The sequence below is a fragment of the Sus scrofa genome, chromosome 18, assembly GCF_054392235.1.
Source record: "Sus scrofa isolate SSC_HxYL_T2T_F1_AM1 chromosome 18, Sscrofa_HxYL_maternal_Yorkshire_Landrace_v2.0, whole genome shotgun sequence".
NCBI lineage: Eukaryota > Metazoa > Chordata > Mammalia > Artiodactyla > Suidae > Sus > Sus scrofa.
Window position 1 is genome coordinate 44,322,334 of NC_139400.1, and position 25,566 is coordinate 44,347,899.

General features: G+C 34.1%; 1 long non-coding RNA gene across 1 annotated transcript in view; it reads left to right on the plus strand.

Annotated features, from left to right (window-relative positions):
• Positions 1-24,839, plus strand: part of LOC146395011 (uncharacterized) — a 125,112-nt gene extending 100,273 nt beyond the window's left edge. Inside the window, exons 2-5 of the long non-coding RNA XR_014834255.1 lie at positions 8,112-8,186; positions 15,887-16,044; positions 18,374-18,450; positions 22,199-24,839. This is a non-coding gene — a long non-coding RNA (uncharacterized LOC146395011). The remainder of the gene's footprint in view (positions 1-8,111; positions 8,187-15,886; positions 16,045-18,373; positions 18,451-22,198) is intronic.
• Positions 24,840-25,566: the final 727 nt, after the last annotated feature.

The window sequence follows — 25,566 nt, forward strand, 5'->3', positions numbered from 1 at the left end:
TTATAGCATTCTCTGTGGGCAGCATACTCCTCCTCAAGATGGAAACTGACTATCATATGTCTGCAGTATAGATTATGGGGATTTATTTTTTGCAGAGGACAGGGTAGAGAGTCCAGGAAAGTAGTTTTCTTTGAGATGATCTAGAGGTAGTATCCACCAATTCTGTCGCCACAGATAGCTTTGAAGAAGGCTGGGAAATGTAGTCTGTAGCTTTGTATCCTTGTGCTAGATGAACCTGGGTGAGTCTACTGCTGTAAGAAAGCAGTAATAGATTTGGAGGAACTGTGGGTAGTCTCTACCACTCATGGTGGTAGTTAATTTTATGTGTCAACTTGACTGGGCTAAGGATGCCCAGGTAGCTTGTAAAACATTATTTTGGGTGTGTCTGAGAGAATATTTCTGGAAGATAGTGGCATTTGACTCAGTAGACCAAGTAAAGAAGATCTATCCTCACCATGTGAGTGGGTATCATCTAATCTATTGAGGTATCTTCTAATCCAAGTAGAAAAAAAAAAAAAAGGATGAGTGAAGAGCCAATTCTCTCTCTCTTCTTGAGCTGGAACAGCCATCTTTTTCTACTGTGGGACACCAGAGGTCCAAGTTCTCAGGCTTTCAGACTTTAGGACTTAAATCATTGGCTCCCCTGGTTTTCACAGCTTCAGACTCAAACTAAATTATACCACTGCCTTTCCTGGTTCTGCAGCTTGCAGACAGCAGATTGTGGACTTCTCAGTCTCCATAACTGTGTGAGCCAATTCCTGTAATAAATCTTCCCTTATCTATATCTTTATATCTAGATCTATATATCTATATCTATATTTATATCTATGTCTGTATCTATCTATACAGTCAGCTATCTCATGTAAGGGTTCTGCATTCACAAACAACTACAGATCAAAAATATCCTTAAAAAATTGCAGAAAGTTCCAAAAAGCAAAACTTGGCAACCGTTTACATAGTATTAACACTGTCTTAATTATTATAAGTAACCTAGGGATGATTTAAAATATACAGAAGGATGTGTGTAGGTTATATGCAAATACTACTCCATTTTTTATAAGGAACTTAAGCATCCATAGATTTTGGTATCAGTGGGGGTCCTGGAACCAATCCCCCAAAGATACCAAGAAACAACTATATCTCATGCCTGTCTGTCTGTCTGTCTGTCTGTCTATCTATCTATCTATCTATCTATCTATCTATCTATCTATCTATCTATCTATCATCGTCTCCTATTGGTTCTACTTTTCTGGAGAACCCTGACCAATACAATCACCAGTAACAGTACTAACTCTGAAATCTTGAATTCAACAAGTCTATGCTATCTGACACCTCCCATTTTTCTAGCCAACTTACTATGGCTCCAATAACTCTCAGACTTAGCATCTATTGTTCCCAGTACTTCTTCATTACCAATTACCAAACCTCTCCAAGAGCTCCTAGATTTCCTTCTTTGCCATCATATATTCTATAGTTCATCATTATAATTGCTCCCTATAAATACTTTTAGTGCTTTTTCTCCTCTTCTGTTATTCTCTGAAAAAAATGCAAACCAGGCCATTTAGTATATAGGTGAAATATATACTATACTCATCAGAAAGTCTTACCCAACCACCCAATCTGAAATACCCTCCCTCCCATGCATGGTTGATTCTCTAATCCTGTCTTTAATTTTTTAATAATACTTGCCACTGCTATGCATTGTGTTATATATTTATGTATTTGTTTTCTGTCTCCTTCATTAGAGCTATATGAACAAAGATTTCATTCTGTTGACTGCTCTTTCTCCAGTGTGAAAAATTACCTAGGCTGGAATAATTTTTGATAAATATTTTTTGAGTGAATGAAGTGATAGCACTGGTAAGAGGGTAAGAAGGTGATTTTATTCAGTCAATTCAATTTTATGTTGATATATAATGTATATATGTGCATATGTATATTCATCCATTAAAACTCACAAAGAATGGAGCTAGAAAGAACCTTGAAACTTACTTTATCTAAACTACTCATAGTATAGTTTTAAAAAGCTGAATGAGCCTCTCTCCTCTGTCTTTACATTAATAATGCAATTATTACAGAGTTATTAATATTCTCTTGACTGGAATTCTTTAATGAAAATGACACTTAATTCTAACCAAAATAAGGAATCAGATTATTAAAATGTGAATCATTTAGTCACCATGAGATAAAATATTATGACAACTCCCAGGAGGTAGAAATCAAAAAGCAATGGCCTGATTGCATTGCTGCAAGACTGAGGAGGCTTCAGCTTCTGCCACAACTGCCATCATCTGACTAGTCCCAGTTCATTCAAGGTAGGAGAACAGGGATTCTGTGAATAAATGTACCCACTGCTACATGGAAGAATAGAATAATGGGTATTGAGGAACTGTGACTAATCTCTACAATGGACCTATTACCCTGCATTGGTGCCTCACACTCAGATATCCTGAATTCTCCATTTCAATAGGCAAACTTCATTTAGCAATGTGTATTAAGATTTTAAGGGACTTTGTTCCAAAATTATTTCCAAGGTGTATCTTTGTTCTCTTATCTTTCACATGAAAGTCAGCCTGCTAGCAGGCTATACCAATTCATCGAGGTAGATTTCAGTTTCCTCTCCCACCAGTCTAGTCTCTGCAAATTTTGTTGTTCCCTAAAACATGGTTCATGAATTTGGGCCTCTGTGTCTTTGCCTGGATTATTCACTCTGCCTTGGATTACTTTTTTCATCCTCTTTGTAATTCCTTTTCCCTAAATGTCATCTTCTTACTCAGACTATATAAGTAAAATAGTTTGCTTTGTTGTCCTCACTTAACACTTCTAAATAGACATCTGTTTTGATGTTTTTCACACCATTTTGTAATTATTTGATTACTATATCTAATTTTCTACCTAAATCATGCATTTCTTGAGGTAGAAACACTATTTTATGCATTTTTTTGGTGGCAGAGCTCATTATCACATTTCTTTGATAGAAGATTTTTTTTCTATTTCACAACAAGAAATTAGAGAAGTAAATGTGAAAATCTTTATTGATTTACAGTCTAATATCTATTTGAGATAGAACCTTGTTTGGAACTAGTTTATAGTAAAAATGTTCACTTAGTTACAAACATGTCCAATTTATCCTCATTACAAGAGCAGTCAGCTTCTGGGAGCAGAAGGGCATCAAGGACCAGAAAGAGTGGGAAGAGGGTACAGGAGAATGAACCATAGCTATACACTGACTTAGGCTGATTTTCAGAAATGTGTGTGTAGTTGTTCTTGCCGAAAGAATGATCATTTCTAGAAGATTCTGTAATCAAGAAATTACCCTAGATAATAGCTGTATTATATTAGAAATAAAATTTAATACATTTATTAATTCATGTCTTAAATTTTTGAAAAGCACAGAAAAGCAGAAAGAAGAAAATAAAAATCCCATAACTACACCTCTCCATCACTATATTGGCATTCTGGTTTCTTTACTTCTAGTATTGTTCAGTTTGCATTCAATGCATAAGAATTCCCATTGATTTAACATTGCAAATTAGCTTTTTATCTAATTTTGTCAATTTGTTAAGCAAAAAGGTATTGCATAACTACTTTAATTGATAGTTATAGAATTTGAATTTTCAATATATTTTTGTTTAATTAGAGTTTCCTGCATACATTGCTCTAAATTATCCCCATTTTTCAAAATTGTGAATAAATAATTTCAGAATTTTCTGGTAATAAAACTTTAATTATAAATCATCTGAAATTGGAGTATTATATAAAACAAAGAGACAGTTGTTTAGATTCTAAAAATTAAAGTTGAGCTTCACAGAGACTAAAAGTGACTCCTAAGAAATATATATTATAGTGTTTGCAAAGCAAAATACGTTAGAAAATTCATAAGGCAATTATGTATTTCAATTAAGAAAAAAATATTTTTTAAAATGCATAGAGTGTTTTATCTCTCACCCTTCTCCATTCTTCTAAAAGCTCAGTTGGGAGCTACAAAATTATGTGTTGATTATAGGGATTCCCAAATCCCACTGAAGGACAGAGAATACCTTTTGATTAAAGGTGAAAGGAAAAGACTTAAGATCCCCCATGGGGCCATAAAGATGAATGTAAAGCAAGAATATTCTATAACCTAAAAATCCTAGCCACTGTTTGCTATAGTATCCCCCTATAATTTCACTACAGAATAGGGCGCCTGGGATTTATGTGATCTTGTTTAGAATGGAATATTTGCCCCTTAATTTCTAATATAATGAATTATAATTAATTAGATGGGATCATCGTGAACCCCCCAGAAAAATAAGAACAAATATCATGTCTTAAGATTGAATAGTTTCTAAGCAAGAAACTAACTTCAGAGCTCTGTTTCAAAAACTAAGCTGATATTTCTATGTTCAAGAAAAAGAACAAGGCTTTGCAAAGCATAAAATTTAAATTCTTCCATGTGTTGATTTTAGGTGAGATAAATCTCAGCTTAATCTTCTGATTTTCTAGCTTAAAGACTACGTGAATAGCACCATGTGTGCTTTAATTTCTCACATAAAAATAAATATACAAATAATTGATTATATTGGTAGGGCAGTTGATAATAACTATAATATTCTTGATGATAATTTTTAGGTACCATAATTTTTCTTTTCCCAAGTGAAAAAAAACCATGACCAGAAATTTTATTTCCATTGATTTCAAGGTCAAATATGAAAGTATCTATTAAATTTTTTAAAATAAAAATCAATGAACAGTATGACTAACTGGTATATAGAATTCATTTAATCTCTCTTGAAAATCTGATCCTCTGAATTCAGTGTACTGCTTTCAATACTGATGTTATATGCAGTGCTACAATCATTTGGCAATATGTTATTTCCCTGGTACTGGTGATATTCTGTGAATATCATAGATAAGAGGAGGTAAGATCTGTTAGTCACTTAGGGGAAAGGGATATATCTTCCTTGAATGGAGAGCAATCTAGGGGCTGAGACAGTCCTGGAGAAATTTAAAGGCAATACACCTCAAAGATCATGATCTTCCTAGCATAAAATAGGGTCGAAAGTGGGGTAGGCATGAGGCATAGCGTGTCAGGAAAAGAGAGAGGGAATGTGAGTCTTTTCCATCGTGCTTTGCCTCTCACCCTGTGGCACATTTAGTATCAGGCCAAGCAAAGGGATGTAATTGAAAAGCACCGGGCCAGCAAATGTGAATGTTCTGCACATTAAATGCTGAGAGACCATGCAAAATGGATTGAGAAGAACGTCAACAAGCAGTGTCACTGGAGGATTTGGCAGTTTCTCACTCTGCTTATAGCACTTTCTTTGCGATGTTCATTTTTCATGGAGGAATATGTTACTTTTGTGATAATGCTATCTGAATGTTATTTTGTCATCTTTGAATAATTTTAGAATGCAAAACTGTGAAGATTAATTTATGTTTTTCATTCACCTGTTGGAAATGTTGTCTTTAGAATAAGGTAGTAGTATTTCCCCGCTGAACAACCTAGATTTCATTACAAATATGTTTTTTTCTGATACAGTCCCTGTGGCACACAGTATATGTATGTAGTATTTTTTCCGTACTCTTTTTCTGCTGAGAGTTTGCAGTTGAAAAAAAATTTTCTTTAATTTTCAAAGGCAGGAGAGTAACAAAACTTATGATTCTCTCACAAGGAAGCCATGAATCTCATTGAAATATAAAGAAGGAATCAAAGCAGGCATTAAAATAAATTTTTGTCAAACTGGATATACTGAAACCAACTGCAGAATTGCAATAGCCATGTTTCCTCAAACTGCTGTGCATGTAAGAGATCTATCAATCTGCTGAACATGCCTGATTTCACCTCATTTCTTGGTGGAAAGGCTCCCACCAATCATAGTTATAAAATTTTAGAAATACAACTTATAGCATAGAGAAGACCTAGAAGAATTACTTCTTTTGAAAAGTTTTGAGATTCCTGTATCGCTATTCAGGAGGAGATTCTCCTCTTTTATCAGCTTCCCTCGTTTTCTCTCTGGTAAATTCTCCATTGTAAATAATAATATCATTTGCCTTGCCATGTATTTTTCTGTGTTTTAATGTGTCACAGACACATCATTTTGTATTTTATAGGTAATGATTATAAAACCCTGAAAATCTGATTCTTGAAAATATGCACACATAATAACCCAAATGAATGTAATATTCATGAATGTTGTATGTATATATGTGCATATGTGTCTGTTCTTACATATGTACATGTGTACATATACATGTAGTATAGGTAAATGCCTATATATTTATTGATATATTTTATATATGCATTTATTTTTATTAATTTTTATTTTACACATTTGATTTTATATCTTATAATATATATCCCTCTGTTGATCCAGACATTTTGGAATTTCCCTCAAAATATGAAATAAATTGTTTTCGTTATTTTATAGATAGAGCAATTTTTAAAAAAAATCAACTTCGCCAAGATGGACTTCAAGTAGCTTTTAATTGTTAAATGAAACATTATTTACTTTAAATTTATAAAATAATAATATCATTTAATAGTCCAAGAAATGTGCTGTTGCTGGTGTAATGGAAAGAATATTTTAGACTAAGAATAAAATGCCAGGGTTTTGTCTAGGTTCTGTGCTATCTCACCTTATAACCTTGAGTGAGACATTTCACCTCTCAGCCCTAAGTTTCCTCATCTGTAAAAACAAAAGAGGATTTAATTAAATTGATGTGTCTACTGACTTTTAAATTCTAAGATTCCAGGACTCTAGGTCTTTCCTAAAAAATTAGTAGCCCACATAATGTCATACTTATGTCTTTTTATTTGAATCCTAAAATAATTTCTTTGATTTCATATTTCTCCCATAATTTAAAATTAACTCTCACATTTATTTGTGTCTAATGCAATGTGTCATTTCCTGTGTGGGTGCCTCAAAACATTTATGCAAGGAATTTGTATGAAAGGAGCATCCCATAGTCACAACTGTATTTTGGACTCTAGGGGTGTATTGTCATAAAACACAATATGCTCCCTCTTTTTTCTAGTTAGCTTTGTATTATAGATATCAAAATGAGTTATAAATTATTATTCCTCTCTTGCTAAAATACCTCATTTTGCCTGGTTAAATTGTATATTTTAGTCACAATAAACTTGTAATATTCTAACAAGAACTCACCAGAGAGATCGTGGTCACTCTATGAAGACATATGACCTGCATAAAGTCATGAGATAACTTTTATCTTGAATGAGCAGCACTAGTAACATGAAACGCTGACACAGGACACTGAGTCTAAAGGAAGGGAATCATCTAAATGGTCCCTACTTTCGTCATCCTACCACTTGTTAGGGATGCACTGTTCTGGGAAGTTTTAAAGCAAATGCAGCTACCCCTAAAAGCCCCTTATTTTGGTAATTTAAAAAAAAAATAGATTTTGATAATTTGGATTTTTAAACTTATTTTTAACCAGGTGTACCTCTACAATTTGTCAACTTATAGAATCACTGCTATGAAAATTGAAATAAGTACAGGCAACCGCTGCTCCTCATATTTTGCACATTGGAACAAACTATGACCATCTAACCAACAGTAAAACCACATAAATGGCAAAACTTAGTTACTCATTTTCCACACAAGAATATTTTTTGTTATTATTATTTTTTAGTAGTTATTTCTCCAACACAATTTTTTTTCCTCTGTACAGCATGATGACGCAGTTACACATACATGTACACATTCTATTTTCTCACATTATCATGCTTAATGTACCAAAACCTGGGAATCTATCTTGATACTATATCCTGCGCTTATTTTTAGAATGGGTAAATCATTCATTTCATAAAAAATATTGCTATGATGAAAAACAGGCTGGACTGTGTAGAATATTCCATAATTATGCTGGACCTAAGATTAATCATTTTACTCTAGAATACTAGCTATTGGTGAGACATTAGCCTTTATGACTGGGCAAAAAAAAGTTGTAACATGTGGAAATGATAATTAAGACTTAATTTCTTTAATCTTGAAGATTACTTAATGAAGACCTTCTGATTCTATGGGACACTACCAGGAATGCACTTCTTATAGTTTTATACATCCTGTAGGTACTTATTCTATTCTATTACTTGTTGTTTCTCACAGAGACACATGGGTTTCTCTAATGATGACCTCCAGAATGATGCATGCATACCTCAGGAAGTAAGATGATCCAAAAAGGTACCAAAATAAAATATTAGAACTTTCTTTAACTAGTGTTTATCACATTCATTTAAATTTCTACTTTGTAGTTTTTTGTTATTTTTCATAATCTACATAAGAGCAGGACATCTTATTTGTAAATTATAGAGTATCCAGAACAAAACTTTTTACTGGTAAGGTGTACAGTCAACCAATTTGGAGACTGCTGTTGTAGCAAATGGGAGATTAATGACATCCCATTTATAAAGGCTAGCAAGTAAGAAAGAGGCTGTCAATAAGAAGTTCATTTATCTGCTTTCCTATGTCTGCAATGAAGCACATTTACCTGAAATGTCATACTCTGGAAAGAGTGCCAATGCTAAACATACATAAATGCCTATCTTGTACTAAGTAGCTGTATTGATTTGGGAGGCTACATCAAAGCAATCGCCTATGTGTAATTATTGTCTTTCTTCCAAAATGTCTAACCTAGCACAATGCAAGTTTAAATACTTGGTGTGTGTGCTTTTTATTAAATATGTTCAATAATGTTGAGCCTTTCTTTCTGTGTTTGATCTATAAACAAATGAATAGAAAATGAGCTTAATAAATCATTGGTGGCAGGTTCAAGAGAGCCCTGCTGTTTCTTTTGGCTGAATACTAAATGAATATGGTTTAAAATATAAAAGAAGTGCAGGAAGAAGGTAAAAAAAGTGGGTAATGAAGGAACATTAAAGCCATGAACTGTATGTAACCTTTGTAGTTCTTCTATAAATTTTAATGAAAAGCCATTGCTATGTTTGTCACAGTGAGATTGGTATAATCAATTAAATTGCACCCAGTTTGTATTTTTCCTTTAGGTATTTACTTCTGTGGTGCATTATTCATTTTCCACACATACATCTGGGAGAAGGCTCTGTTTTGTATCCCTTTGAAGGATGATTTATTGGTTTTTACTTCTTGATTTTAACATCTCTAGTGTAATTTTATCGGATCCACTAATTCATGGTTTTCTAATCTATTACTAAAATATAACTTTTTCACTTTCAAAGTAGTGTACATCTCAGAGCCATAGTTGAAAAGAATTGTATCCATCTCATGTATTTTTTATTTCAAAACTGCACTACATTAAAAAAATCTGCTCCCCAAATGCATGCCCTGAGATTTTAAGTTACATAGCTATTGCTTCACGTCATTCTTCATCAATTTCCTTTGTGTCATTAGTTATTTTTCATTGCTTTGAAATAAAGATTCTGTTTACTTTATGTATAGTATTTGAAATTCTGAACTTTATAATCTGAGAAAACAGATTTTTCCATGTTATTTTAATGCTATAACAAGAAAGGTCAAGAGTTCTCTAATCAGGTATCTAATTATGGTTTTGATACTGAAATGAGTATGAATAATTTTTATTAATTTTCAAAATATATGAATGAAATAATCCTTGACAGTGGGTGCGACTGTGAGAGCACTAGCACTAGCACTAGCACTAGCACTGGGAGTGCTTACTGAATTTATGTTTCACTTGGGTTTTGAAGTGTAGTAGATTTTGACCAAGTCGGGGTGGTGGAGGGTGGTTAGGACAGCATTTCAGGTTGAGAGAAGAGGCTGGAGTGAAAGGTGATGATGAGGCTGACATTTAGGAAACATCACTTAATTTTATAATTTAGAATATCTGTAAAGTAGTAAGTTTAGAGTCATTTCTGACTTGAAAATTTTGACCCATTAAGTTTAGTATAAACCACTAATAGGAAAGTCAAATACAAAGTTAAATAGAACACAGATAAAATCAAACATAGCCATTGTAAGATAAATGGACAACGTTGAAGAATTTGAACTCTTTTATAGCTATCAATGTAGCTGAATATACTGTATGCACAAATACAGATACGCATTAAATTTATGTATGGTTGGATCATTATAAACTTCTATTAGAACAAGTGAGAGGAGGCTGCACCCATCCCCTATATTACTATAAATATAAGGCTTATGCCCTGCAGATACATCTAGTGCAATGTCTGCCTAATTTGAGTCTATTTGAAGGCAGCAAAAAGAAAAGAATCCTTTGAAAATTCCTAACTACTAGCCTACACTTATAGTCCTTTTGGGAAATAATGTCACAAACTGTGTTGTTGGAAAACCTTAAACAAAAATTATGAAGAGATCCCATATCAACATTTTTCCTACCCAGTAGATAGAGGCAAATCAACACTTTAAACCTAGTGCTAAAGAAAAGAAATATTCCTTGGAGTTCCCGTCGTGGCGCAGTGGTTAACGAACCCGACTAGGAACCATGAGGTTGCGGGTTCGGTCCCTGCCCTTGCTCAGTGGGTTAACGATCTGGAGTTGCCGTGAGCTGTGGTGTAGGTCGCAGACGCGGCTTGGATCCCGCGTTGCTGTGGCTCTGGCGTAGGCTGGCGGCTACAGCTCCGATTCGACCCCTAGCCTGGGAACCTCCATATGCTGCAGGAGCAGCCCAAAGAAATAGCAAAAAGACAAAAAAAAAAAAAAAAAAAAAAAAAAAAAAAAAAAAAAAAAAATATTCCAAAGATAAAATGTAAGAAACATTAAATTACGATAAAAGAGTGCAAATGTGTGAAGGAACAAACCGCAATGACTGAGAGTAACAGTACCAAAAGCCTTCAGAATCAATCCCACAAAAACTGTGACTATATGATAACTCAAATGCAGAGTATAAGATAAGTATGTTTGATACGATTTAAATGATAAGAAAATATAGGAACCAGAGAATACCAATTTGCATTCCAGTTCAATTAGATTTAATCAGGAACCAAATGGTACTTATAGAAATTAAAAATGCATAATTAGGAGTTGCCGGTGTGGCTCAGCAGTAATGAACCCAACTAATATCCTTGAGAATGTGGGTTCCACCCTGGCCTCGCTCAGTGGTTTAAGAATCCAGCATTGCTGTGAGCTGTGGTGTAGATTGCAGACACATCATGGATCCCATGTTGCTGTGGCTGTGGTATAGTCCAGCAGCAATAGCTCCGATTCGACCCCTAGCCTGAGAACTTCCATATGCTGCAAGTGCAGCCCAGGTTTTCTTTCTATAAAAGAAGATTATAGAATTTTAATATATATTTTTATGATAAACATTATCCAAAATAGAAAGTCTAAGAGATACATGGAAAGACCTGGAAAATAGCATAATGATATCTGTAAGAATTTATCCAGAATTACAATATATATATATATATACTTATAATTTATAAGTGGGTTTAGCAGACTGTGTAGATATAAGATCCATACACAAGTTAATTGCTTTTCAATCAGGAAAGTATAATTAGGATATGCAATTAAAAATGTGTTATAAATATAATAAAAATATTGAGAATAAATTTATTATAATATGTAGAAGATATAAACAATATAAAATTGCATTGGAATACAATAAATAACACCTAAATACATAAACATAATGTATTCACAGACACAATGTCAAAATATGAGATGCATAAGTTTATGATATGCAATTCTCATGAAATCTATCTTAAAGGAAATGAAAACTCAAAGAGGGTTTTTCAAAAAACTTGAGTAAATTTAAAAGTGTAGATATGCACATATAAAGGAATAAGAATTCTTGAAGCAGCACTAAAGGAGCACAAAGTGAGCATGGAAGGCACGTAAGATATCAAGACTTATAAAGCTATATAGTATTTTAGACACATTCAGATTGTCACAAATATAAACAAACAAAAATCAATGAAATAGATTTAAAACCTAGAAAGGAATCCAGAACATGGAAAATTATATATGACAGATTTGATGTTTTATATTCACAAGGAAAGATGGTAAATTTTCAGTAAATAATTCTGGGACAAGTTGTTACAAACTGGGAAAAAAGTATAAATGAATGGATGTGTGATTCACTCCACATATAAAATTTAATTCCACTTGGATTAAGGAATTAAATGTGATTATAAAACTTTGATAAAAATATATAGAGGATACTTCATGACCTTGGAATTAAGAATAATTTCTAATACTCCCCAGATTTCAAAGTCTATAGGAAAATAAATACAAATAGGCCAAACAAATGGATGCTTTCTCCATTTGTTTGGTACCAAGGGCAGCAAAGCAAGACAAAACACATCTAAACAATAATCATTCTGTTCTAACTACCAGAGAAACATATGTGCCCCAAACAGTGAGAAGGGAATCTAGACTTTTATCCTTAGAGTATAATAAGACACCCTAACTCCCATGCTAGGGTGCTATTAGAGAAATCAAATTAAGGAGCCATGACTCTCTATCCCTACTGGATGGTAATGAGAATGCAGTTTCAATCCCTGGCCTTGCTTAGTGGTTAAGGATCTGGCATGGTTGTGGTTGTGACTGTGCTTGTTCCTGTGGCCAGCAGCTCCAGCTCTGATTCACCCCCTAGCCTGAGAATTTTCATATGCCACAGGTGTGACCCTAAAAAGCCAAAAAAAAAAGGGGGGGGAGGAAAGAAAAAATAAACAAATGGGACCTAATCAAACTTAGAAGCTTTTGTGCAGCAAAGGAAACCATAAACAAAATGAAAAGCCAACCTACAGAATGGGAGAAGATATTTGCAAACAATGTGACCTACAGGGATGAATTTCCAAAATATACAAAACAGCTCATACAGTTCAATATCAAAAACAACAGCAGCAACAAACTACCCAGTCAAAAAAAAAAAAATGAGCAGAAGATCTAAATAAACATTTCTCTGAAGAAGATGTACAGATGGCCAATGGACGTATGAAAAGATACTCAACATTGCTAATTATTAGAGAAATACAAATCAAAAATACAGTGAGTCCTCACACCAGTCAGAATGGCCATCATCAAAAAGTCTGCAAATAGTAAATGTTGGAGAAGTTATGGAGAAAAGGGAACCCTCCTATACTGTTGATGGGAATGTAAATTGATACAACCACTTTGGAGAGCAGTTGGAGGTTCCTTAAAAAACTAAAAATGAAGTTACCATATGATCCAAAAATCCCACTCTTGGGCATATATCTGGAGAAAATGCTAATTCAAAAAGATATACGCATCCAAATATTTATAGCAGGCCTGTTTACAATAGCCAAGACATGGCCTAAGTGTCCATTGAGAGATGAATGGATAAAGAAGGTGTGATATATATACTAATTCTTTGTTGGGGCATATGTCTCCCAATATTTAATCTCAAGCAATGGCTAATGTATGCTCTCAAGATCTCTCTCTTTTTTTCTTAATTTTAAGAATGTTATTTAAATAAAATCAAACAATATGTAACTTTTGGGGGTTGCCTTTTCTCTCTTAGTTTAGTTCTCTAGAGATTTATCTAGGCTAGTGTGTGAAACAATACAACATTCTTTTTTGGAATCTGTATGTTGAAGATTATCTTTGTTTCTTCTTTTTAGCTATTATAAATGAAATTACTGTAAACATTTCTGTACAGTAAATTTTGGTATGTACTTACATTTTAATTTCTCTAATATAAATGTTCAGCAGTGAAGTTTCTTGAATATTTAAGTTTTGAGGAAACTGCCAAAATATTTTCCAGAGTAACTATAAAATTTTACAGTCTCAGCAATAAGGTATAAGTAATTGTTTCTTCATATCCTTAGCAGCATTATTATTTTTTTATTTTAGCCATTTTGGTTTTAATTTGCATTTGCAAATGGCATTTAGCATTTTTTAATTTTCTTAATTGCCATCTAGATTGCATCTTCAGTGAGATGTCTTTTCATATATTTTGTCCATTATCTAAGTGAATATTTTCTTTCTGTTCAGTTTTATTGGTCTGGATACTAGTTCTTTGCTGGCTATGCTGTCTGCAAATATTTCTCCACCTCTGTAGCTTGTCTTTTCACACTGAAGAGTCTTTCACATAGCAAATAAAAAAAAAAAAACTGATGGAAATCCATTCTATAAATTTTTCCTTTTATAGATCATATTTTAAAAATCAAGTCTAAGAACTCTTTGCCAATCCTTAGATACAAATGATTTTTCTTTTATGTTTTTAAATAGAAGTCTTGTATATTTTACATATAAATTTTCACATTGCATTTAAGTTGTGATTTCATTTTTAGTTAGTTTTTGTGTAAAGTATGAGAGTTAGTTGATTGTCTAGTTGTTCTACGTACTGTTGAGGAAAGGGTGTTGAAGGATATAATTAAATAAGTATAATTGTGGACTGTTTGCTTCTTCTTTCAGTTCTATCAATTTTTGCCTTACATAATTTGCAAATTTATTGTTCAGGATTGTCATGCCTTCTTGGTAGATTGAGCCTTTTCCTGAATTTATAATGTCCTTACCTATTTCTGGTTATCTTTGTTCTAAAGTCTACTTTATCTGCTATTAATATAGTCTTTACTTCTTTTTTTGAGTATTTTCATGCTGTATTTTTTTCCTTATTTTACTTTTAATCTGCCTATATTTCTATTAAATGAGTTTTCTAATAGAAATCATATGGTTGAATTTTACTTTTTAATTCATTCTTCTAATCTCGGTCATTTATTTATTTATTTATTTGCTGCACCCATGGCATATGGAAGTTCCTGGCCAAGGACCAAACCTGAGCCACCAGAGTGACAACACCAAGCCCCCAACCATTAGGCTACCAGCAAACTCCTAATCCCAGTCTTTTAATTAGCATATCTAGACCATTTACAATTTAATATTGTTGACATGCCAGAGCTTAAGTCTGCCATTTTACTTTTTTTCTGTTTTCTTTTACTTGAAAATTTACTGATCGCTGATTTATTCCTGAATGATATTTCCCCAGAATTTGGAATAATAGATTGACAGGTTTTGTTGGTTTTTTTTCAGCGTATGAGTGCTTGAAAAATGTTGTACCATTGCCTTCTGGACTCTATGATTTCGAATGTTTTTGACTTATAGATGAAGTGTCCTTTCTCTCTCATTATTTCAAGACTTTGTCTTTCATTTTCAAAACTTTGACTATTTATGTGTCCCAGTATGTATTTCTTTGGATTTATTCTATTCTGCTTATTTCTTACAACCGCATATTAATCTAAAGTATGAATCTTTATTTTTTTCATCTTTTTTTTTCTTTTAGGGTCCTACCCGCAGCATATGAAGGTTCCCAGGCCAGGAGTAGAATCAGAGCTGTAGGCACTGCCCTATGCCACAGCCACAGCAATGCCAGATCCGAGCTATGTCTGTGACCTACACCACAGCTCGCAGAAACACTGGATCCTTAACCCACTGAGTAAGGCCAGGGATCGAACCTGCATCCTAATGGATGCCAGCTAGATTTGTTTCCACTGAACCATGATAGGAACTCCTCAACAGATGACTCTTAATTTAAAATATCTTAACATTAATATTAATAATGAATATTACTAACACCAACTCATCAAAATACACTAAATAAAGTTACCTGGGGAGTTCCTGTTGTTGCTCAGCAGGTTAAGAAGCTGACATAGTGTCTGTGAGGATGTGCATTTGAGCCCTGGCCTCTCTCAGTGGGTCAAAGATCTGACATTGCTGCAAGCTGTGGTATAGGTTGCAGATAGATGTGGCTCAGACCTGGTGTTGTGTCTGTGGTATAGGCCTGCAGCCGCAGCTCTGATTTGACCCCAAGTCTGGAAACTAGGTCAGGTGTGGCTGTAAAAAAAAAAGAAAAGAAAAGAAAAAAGAGGAATTCTTCTACATGTTACCAGAAGATATATACATGTGCACAACAGAATTTTAAGTAAAATGGAAACAAAACTTCAAATAATCAAAATTTCTGTCAACAGAACTAACAAATAAACGATTATACATTCATGTGATTGAATGCTATACAACACTGAAAATCAATGAACTGCTTACAACAATGTGGATGGATCTCAAAAAATGTAATGGAGGTTAAAAGTTTAAGAAGAGTACCCACTGTCTGGTTCCTCTTGAAAATCAGGTAAAACTGAATGATACATTATTTAGCACTTACAGATATAGAAAAATATATCTGGAAAATATTTATGAAAATATAAACATAGTAATTTATGCAGAATTCAAAAAGAACGCAATCATGAAGAAAGAGATTGGTATTTTTAACACATTACTTTTATCACTATTCTTTAAACAGTCACAATTATTAAAGTTTTAAGATCATTAAAATATAAAAATTGCAAGTAATACCCTGAATATCAAGTGCAGTCTAATTCATAAAATGTGACTTTTCTTATGTCTTTTAATAATTTTGCTATTAGTTTCATTGAAATTTCTCAGCAAATCATTTTTCTGTAGCCATGTGTGCATTTCTGTTAATCAAAAGTTCATTTTCCTTTAGCAATCTGTCATTTATTTTTTGACTACAACAGATGAAATATCTTTTGACTGAATCACATTAGTGGAATGATCTCTGTGTGAAAAAGTAACATATTTTCTATGGAGCTGTAATTCATCATTTTAAAAACAATTTTGTGACATGTGGAGTGGAGAGGTAGAATAAAAGCCAATTTTATCTTGGAATATTTGAAACGAATTAGTATATGCTTTAACTTTTAGAACTTAGATTCTTTTACTTTTATACTAAATCATATGATAAAATCAAAATTTCACAAAGAATCAAAACATTAATTAGAACTTGGAAGAGTATGATACAGAGGATTTCAAATATCTAAGTATGAAAGCATGAAAAAAAAGGGGTGATTTTGTGTGTGCATGTATGGCGTATGTTCATATTTATGTATTTCTGTTTACTTGTTTTGTTTTTTCTTTTTCATTTGTGTAAAGGCTTCTTAGTAAGTTTATTTCTTAGTTTATTTGATTAGTTTATTTCTTGAATTGTTTCAAAATATTTCCTTTTGTGAATGTTGTCAAAAGTAAAGTAGGGGAACTGAAACATTTTTACTTGCTTGTTTTTAATCAGAAAATTTCGTATTGTCTCTCTGATCCTTCTAAAGTCTGCAAAGCCTCTCTCAATGGTAGCTGCCTATCAATATAAATATTAAATCTGGATCCCATGATTACCTCCTTCAGGTTATAAGAAATGAGGCCAAGTTCGTGTAGTGTTAATAAATAGTAGTACTGGGGAGAAATTTTAAGGTGCTTATTTAATGTGCTTTTCCCCCTCTGTGAATAAGAAGCACATGTAGATTCAAGATAGGGATTCTCATTTGCTCTTTTAAATATACTTTTTATATTGTTGTATTGAAATTTCTTAGACCTTGGTGAACATCGTAAGAGATATATTTATTCTATTTTAAAATAAAAATTTGCATGTCCAGTAAACTTTCATTCCTACAGGAAGACTTTAGCTTCCTTATATCTTAAAGCATGCCTAATAATTTCTTGTTAGTTCTCTTAAATTTGAAGTATACACATAATTTAAAGTGAAAGTTTAAGAATCATTATCCTCCTAACAGCCTTTCAGTAATTACATTTGTAAGTGCCCCTCTTTTCTCCTCAAATATTACATTGATTTAAGTACTTTTAAGAAAATTTTTTTTAAGTTTCTATCCATTCAAGAATTTGGTTATTGAGTGTTTTGAAACCAATCAGAAGTGACTGTGCCTCTCTGTGAACCTTCACATCAACTTTGGCAGGATAGGGAGATACCTGGGCTTCTGCACACTTTTGGCATGACCCTCTGTCTTGCTTCCTCTTCCTACCTCTCACAGCTTCACTAGAATGACCCACTATGAGATCATCAGAACTAAAGCCATTGTGTCAATTAAGTCATTTACTCTGGGCTACTTCAGTCATCTCAAGAAGTCCAAGACTCCCAGGTTACTTTCTTAGAATTCCATCTCCTGATGGCTCTGTGTAAAAGGAGGCATCTCCCACCCCCCACCAACCACTCCCGTCCTCTTTCTCTGTATTATTCTCTGTAACATGTGTCACCTTCTGAAATTCTATGATTATCTTCTTACCTTGCCCTTCACTGGAATGTGAAATCCAATAGTACAGTCTATCTTGTTCGGCACCGTTTTGTTCCTGTTCTCTCACCAAAGCATAGTAGAGTTCTATACATACTTACTATAAGTGTTAAATAAATAATTTTTTAGATGAAGGCAAAAAGGAATGTATTATGAAATATAGAGAGGAAGTATTATGCTTCTTTGACACCAATTTGAAATTAGATATTCTTTCTTTTAACCTATTTTAAATTCAAAGACAATTTTCATCTTGTTTTCCATGATGAGATATTTAACACTATTGAACCTCGATTATGAGACTGCTTTCTGAGGATCAATTCTTTGTAATTTTATAATTTACCATTTGGAATTTTCTTTAAACAGCTCTAACAACTGTGAAAAGACCCATGGTGGAATCTGCATTGCCTAAAGCCTTATAAATATCCCCAATTGGTTTACAGGTGAGAGAATGTTAAGTGGAAAATGAAGGGAAATTTGTCAGATATGCATACATGGATTACCACCCTCTTATATTCATGTAACAATTGGACCTGGTATTGAATTATATTTTTAAAACAATAAAGGATTTCTCAATTTTAAAAACAAGGAAAATAGATCAGAGAGCTTTAATAATAGCTGTTAAGTGCTTAGGCAGATGGTAAGAGATCTAGGGCTAGGATCTGTATTCTTGACATGTAGTTCTGTCTGTGGGCACAACTGTGAGCCTCTTTATCCCTTAAAAAGACTCACGGATTAAATCCTCTCCCTTGAGCTCTTCTTGATACATGTCTCAAAATAAAGTCTTCTTGGGGCACAGTTAACAGTTCAAGCAGGAATTGCTTAGTTACAGGTTTACAGTTCAAACTCCTCAACCAGCTTTGATGGGCAATAATCTTCCATAGATCCCTGCCAGAGCCTTCTGTTTCCAACACTGTCCAGGATCCTGACGAGTCCTTGACTCTGGCTTTTCATTATGTGGTTCAGTTCTTTCCTCGAGTCTAGCCTAAACTTATTGTCAGCCCTGTATTCAGTGAACAGCTTTGCTGAGAAGCCTGCTTTCCTACTTTTCTTATTCCTCACCCTGCTTTTGAACCCACCAACTTTCTAGAAGTTCTCAGTTTTGAGACACTCTAGTACATGGAAATTCAAGGGATTTCGTGTTGTAAAATTAGAAATACAAGTCTCTTCTTTTGGCTTAGCCTTCTCAAAACCTCACATTTACATCTCATCACACCATCCCAGCTCCACTGTGGGATTTCAACAGCCATGTCTGATTTGAGAGAGAGGCCCTGGAGAGTCTTCCTGAGGCAGTACATAGGGAGGCCTAGAGTACAACCTTTCACTTTAGTGTCACCTCTGCTCAAGCACCTGTTTCAGAAGCAAGGCCCTTCTCATTTACTAACTGGGTTCATATTAATCTGTAGTTGCTTATTTTATTTTTTTCTTCTCTGTTTTTGTTTTTTTGGGCCACTTTTTGAGGAAGGATGAGAGCAATTACAGGATACAAACATTAATATTACTGCTAAGAGGAGTTCCCATCGGGTGCAGTGGAAATGAATCCGACTAGGAACCATGAGGTTGCAGGTTTGATCCTTGCCCTTGCTCAGTGGGTTAAAGATCTGGCGTTGCCATGAGCTGTGGTGTAGGTCACAGACATGGCTCAGATCTGGCATTGCTGTGGCTCTGGCGTAGGCTGGCAGCTGCAGCTCCGATTAGACCCCTAGCCTGGGAACTTGCGTTTGCCGCCAGTGGGGCCCTTAAAGAAAAGACAAAAAGGAAAAAAAAATATTAGTGCTAAGACTGCAGGATTCTTTTTAGTGCAATAGTAAAGTACAGGCTAGGCCAAAAATGAGAATCAATCTATGAACAAAAACTTGACGTCCACAGTGGGAGGTTTGGGAGTACATATTCTGTATCCCCTCATTTAGAAACGAAAGGTCTAAATAAAGGGCAACTGGTAATGTTCACCAGGGTTCAAAAATAAGTCGTGTTGGCGTTGTGTGCATAGCTACAATGTGCAACATTCCCATTACAAGTTGCCATGGTCACCACAGAGTGCCCAGAATTTCCCATACATGGTGTCATTCAGAGTTTAATATAATGACTCAGAATAGCCTACAGCCACCTTTAAATAACATGACATTTTCATTTTCTGTGTAAAACCAATAATTCTTTCATTATAAAGTAACTCTACAAGTTTTAGGAATTGATGTTCTTAGAGAAAATAAGTATCTATCATGATGATAAACAAGGTACCTATGCCTAAGTATATTCTGCTTCCAACTGGTAGAACAAAACCCCAACATTCCTACTGAAATGACTTTTAACCATTGTCCTGCCTCTGAAGCATTTTTTTTTTAATATGTACTTCCCCAGTTTCAAACATCCGTGAAGTTAATCTAACAGTTATCTGCCTTATTTTACTAATAGAGAAACTAGGGTTTGGTATGTTCATTTTCTCTGTCAACTTTACTGAGACACAGTAAGGTTGATACTGTGTCCCAGTAAATACCTGGATAAACATTATTTCTGGATGTATTTGTGAGGGTGTTTTTGGAAGAGATTAGTATCCGAATAGGTGAATTTCACAGAACAGATGGTCTTTCCCAATGGGTATCATCCAATCATTGAGGGCCTGAACAGAACAGAGAGTGGAAGACTGGAATCTTCTCTCTGCCTGACCAGCTGAACCACGATACTGATTTTTCTCCTATACTCTATGCCCCTGCTTCTCAGGCCTTCAGACTTGGACTGGAATCATCAGCTCTCAGGCTACACTTCAGGCTACCCTACCAGCTTTCCTGAGTCTCCAGCTTGCAGAAGGCAGATTTTGGGGCTTCTTAGCCTCCATAACTGTATGAACCAACATTTTATAATAAAATCTCTTTCTAGATTGATCTGTCCATGTCAGAAGACAATCTTTAAAGCTTAAACTGAAGAACTCAAGATAGGAATTTAATGTAGCGGATAGTTTAATGCCTGTGTGATATGTGTCGATTTGACTAAAATAAAGATTCCTTCCTCAAAATATCAATACACATAGATCGTGTTCTCAGGTTTTTATTTCTATATATTCAGTGCATGAAGCTACAGTACTATGTTATATGCAACAAGAAACTTTTAAAGTAATCCCTTTGCCAAGCATCTATTATCAGTAACCTCACAGATGTTCTATGGCTTACTTAAGTTAGAGAATGAGGTAGATCAAGACTTGGGTCTTGCTCCTCTCACTTAATTAGTTATGTGGCCTGTAGGCTATTTATTTATTTTCTTTTTTTGCTTTTTAGGGCACGACATATGGAGGTGCCCAGGCTAGGGGTCCAATTGGAGCTACAGTTGCCGGCCTACACCACAGCCGCAGCAACCATTTATTTATTTTCCATTAACCTTACTTTCCTTTCTCAAGAAATGAGACTAAATATTCTGATATTTAGGTTACTCTTAAGGATATTGAATATACTTCATTTATAATTCTTAAAAATTAATAGGTTATTCTAGAAGTATTACTAAATTAAATTTTTATTTACTTGGCTTATCAGTCTTGTTTATTGCTAATACACAGTTTAAGAGATTTATAACTTTTTTCTGTATTTCATCCCATATATTCCACATTTTTCAATGACAATAAATAGCAGTATTAGAGGCTGAATGACAAAGCCAGTTTTATTTGATAATTAACAGCTGTACCTCAAATCAACAAATCATCTTAAAGTGGTTGAACTTAAAGAAGTTGTTATTACCAAACTGCTATAATGAAAAGAGCCTGAAATGTCCTCTTGTATTCATTTATACCTTCTTATATAAGGGCAGCTCATGACAAACTTGACGTGTAACTGATAGTTACCTAAATGAAGTGCAATAAATCAAGCCCTCACTTTGTGCCTACAGGCATTAGGATGAATGCTCTACATAATTTATCTCATTTAATTCTCAAGAAAAACCTTGTGACATAGCAAGTTAAATCTTGACATATTTATCTTCATGCTTTCCTTATTGCCAGAATTTCTAAACATTGTCTTAAGAGGAATGCAATTAAAAAGAAACTATTGTTGGTTATATTTTCTTAAAAAAAAAAAAAAAACAAAAACTAACCAGGCTCTTGAGAATCAAAACAATAGACTACAAAGGAAGTTGGTAGAAAAGATTGAAAATAAAATCCCAGAGAGGATATACTGTTGACTTTCCTTTTCCCACTCCCTTCCTCAACAGATAGAAAATGAGGATCGATGAACTAGAATAGCAAGGAAAAGCAAGTCTGGAGAAGCCCAGAGGTTTGTTTCCTCTCCCTTTCAGAAGCTGAGTAAAAGTTTGCCTCAGCAGGTTTGAGTTAGTTCAAGGAAATACTCACAGAATCCAGTTGCTGATCTCAAAGATTCCATCTTTCAAACAAGCCCAGTTTCTCAACCAGGAATGTTTATAGTCTTGCAGATGTTCCTTGTCACCTATCCCTGCAAGTCTGGAGAACATAAAAATAGCCCCACCACAGGAGCACTTTTCATGGTATGTCCATTATAGGCAAACCAGCTAGGCTTGCTGCTGTTTGAAGATGAGAAGTGGAGTGATGGTTAGTACAAGGCTGCTTTTCTGCCTGTACATGTTTTCCTAATAAATTTTATTTTGTATTTACTCAATATGCCTATAAAGATTTCTCTCTGTGCCCCATTTGCTCAACAAGAGAGAGAAAGGGAAAGAGCTTAATTTTGGAGGAGGATGTGTTGGGAAGGGGACCTAAAGACCCAGCATGCTAAGTGGAAAAGAAATCACCTACAAGAGCCCTCCAGGGAGTGCTTGGAAGTCAGTCATCAGCCTAAATACCAATCTTTGCTCTTAGAGTCTGATTTGCAGCTGAAGACTTTCTAAAGCCATCAGTGAATCAAGTCTAATTATGTTTCAGGACATTGTTGTATTCAAGTGTGAGTTGTCCAATGTTCACTTATACTCTGTCCCTCTTGCTAGGCCAAGCCTGAGCTCCTTGTTGGGCAAAGAAGCAATGGTGATATGTGGGACAGAGAAGGTTCCAACATACTTGTTTTGGTGGTGATGGACAGTCCGGAAATCTACCATCATTTCTTGTTACTTAGCTATTAGAATTACTATTCTTTTAATCAACAAATAACTTGAGAATTGGGAAAATGAAAATAACTCACCTGTGGGCTTGTGTATAGCATTTATTAGAACTAAGATTTAGATTTCTATCTGTGGGATTTGAAAAAAATACTTAAACATATGTTCTTAAAAAAATAAAAACAATTTGTACAGACTGAGTGTTTTATAAATTAATGATAATCATAAGGAAATGGTAAAACCAAAGCTTTGGAATATAGTAGAGTAACCTATTATTTGCCCTGAGGTTTCTACTGCATGACCATGGATTAGGATGGACGATAGTAGAAAGTTATCTTTTATAATACGGATTTAACAGAGGCGTACTTTATCTAAGAGCTTCCTAGGCAGTCTGATGGACCATTAGGCTAATGTAGTGTAGCATTACAATTAGTTAGCTGAAGTTGACAGAAAACATACAACGTTATATGTTCATATGCTTACATATAAAATTTGAAGTTATCGTAATTTCACCGGAAATTTCCTGCTGTCAGTAAAGCTGAGGGGAAAGGCCATAAAATGCACTTGGATGTATATATAAACATTACCAACATAAAATAGGTTGATAATTTCTTTAATACTGAAACTTTTTTCAAAAGATCCACAAAGCCTATGAGTATCATTGACTGCTACTGGCAGATCCAAAAAGAAGCCATAGATGAGAGAATAAAGATAATTATTTTTTTTTTTTAAGAAGGGCAAAATGGAGAGATGTTACAGCAGCAGAGGATAGGAAAAAAGGTAAAAACTGACAAGGTATAGGTACATTCATTGGGGATGGGAAGTTTTCCGAAGTCCTTAGACAACCCTCTGAATTCTAGGTCTAGCCTTCTATCTCTCTACAAGGGCTGGTAGAAGTTACCACAGAGTCTTTTTTTAAAATTTTATTGGCATATAATTGATGTATAATATGTTGCTTTGGGTGTACAGAACACTGAATCAGTTATACATATACATATATCCATTCTTTTTCAGATTATTTTCTCATATGGGCCATCACAGAGTATTGAGTAGATTTTCCTGTGCTATATATAGTAGGTCCTTGTTACTTACTGATTTTGTACATAATAGTGTGTATATGCCAATCCTAATCTCTCAATTTACCCCTCCCCCCAACATTTCCACTTTGATAACCAATCAAGTTTAGTTTTGAAATCTTTGAGTCTGTCACAGATTCTTTTCTGCATTGTATTTGAACACATAAATAATCTTGTGACAGTGTAACTGTGTATAGTAAGTAGCTAAGAAAACCAAGCTGATTTTAAGGGTTTCACATACATGTCTTCAAAATAATTATTTTTTGCACTTGAGAATTAAAAACAGTAGACTAATTGTAGGGCACTATAGTAATTTAACAAATTCTTTTATTTTTCACTCTGTAACATTATTCTCTGTAAAATTCAGAATACTCTCCCAAAGGATGCTATATATAGTTTGAATAGCGGCCAATTTACCATGTTGTTTCTCCAAAAACTGAAAATTAAGAGCTAGAACCTAAAAAGTTACCTGTAGAATTATTGATTCTTCTTCTTACAATTTTTTATTCTGTTAGTTTGGAAGTCACTTTTAAAACTGGCATGAGTTGATCATCCTATCCCTAGCTCAAGAGAGGAAAAAACTGTTGGTACTCAGTCACTAAACAGTGAGCTGTTAAGAACATAGATAATGAGATTTTAGCTTTGATTGATGAGCATCCAGAATTTTACCTGACACATAGCAGTTGTTCAATAAATATGTATTAAACGAATGAACCTGATCTAAACATATCTTTGTTCTGTTCATAAATTTAAATCATCCTCAGATGATCTGGAGGTAATATTTAGCTTACAGTTCTGAACTGCTTATCTTGCTTTGCATCTGCTATGCAGTTTCACAGCCTAACTAATGTGTCACCACATTGTATCACAGTGTCGCCAATATGATGCCCACATCAACTCTGTTTGTGTTAATACCTGGGTGCTGGTTTAGAAGCTGAATCTGCCAAGAAACTGATGTGCATATGTTTGGTGCCTTATTTTATCATAACCTCTAAAAATATACATTGAGAAAATTCTCGCTGGCTGAATATTAAAATCGAGTAGTCTCTCTTGAAATAAATTAAAGTGAAAAACATGACAACAAAAATATACATATAGCAAGAAGCTGAAAAACATTTTTGTGGGAGAGATTACATTAGTTGCTACATTCCAGATTTACCTCCCTCCAGCAGCTGTCATCATGGAGGGGAAGATGAGAATTTCAATAAATCACTTTTAATATGTATTAAACCTTATTTTCCTAGCCTATAATATACACTTGAGAGTAATTTACTTTCTTTGGGAAGTTCCAATAGTTCCTTCCATCCATCATTTAGTGCAATAAAACAATAATTTATTAAGTGGTAGTTTATATACTCAGATTATCTGGTACTTTACTACTGTAGTGTTTTTAGAAGCAAACTCTAATTCTTAGTAAAAAAATTCATTGTCATTTCA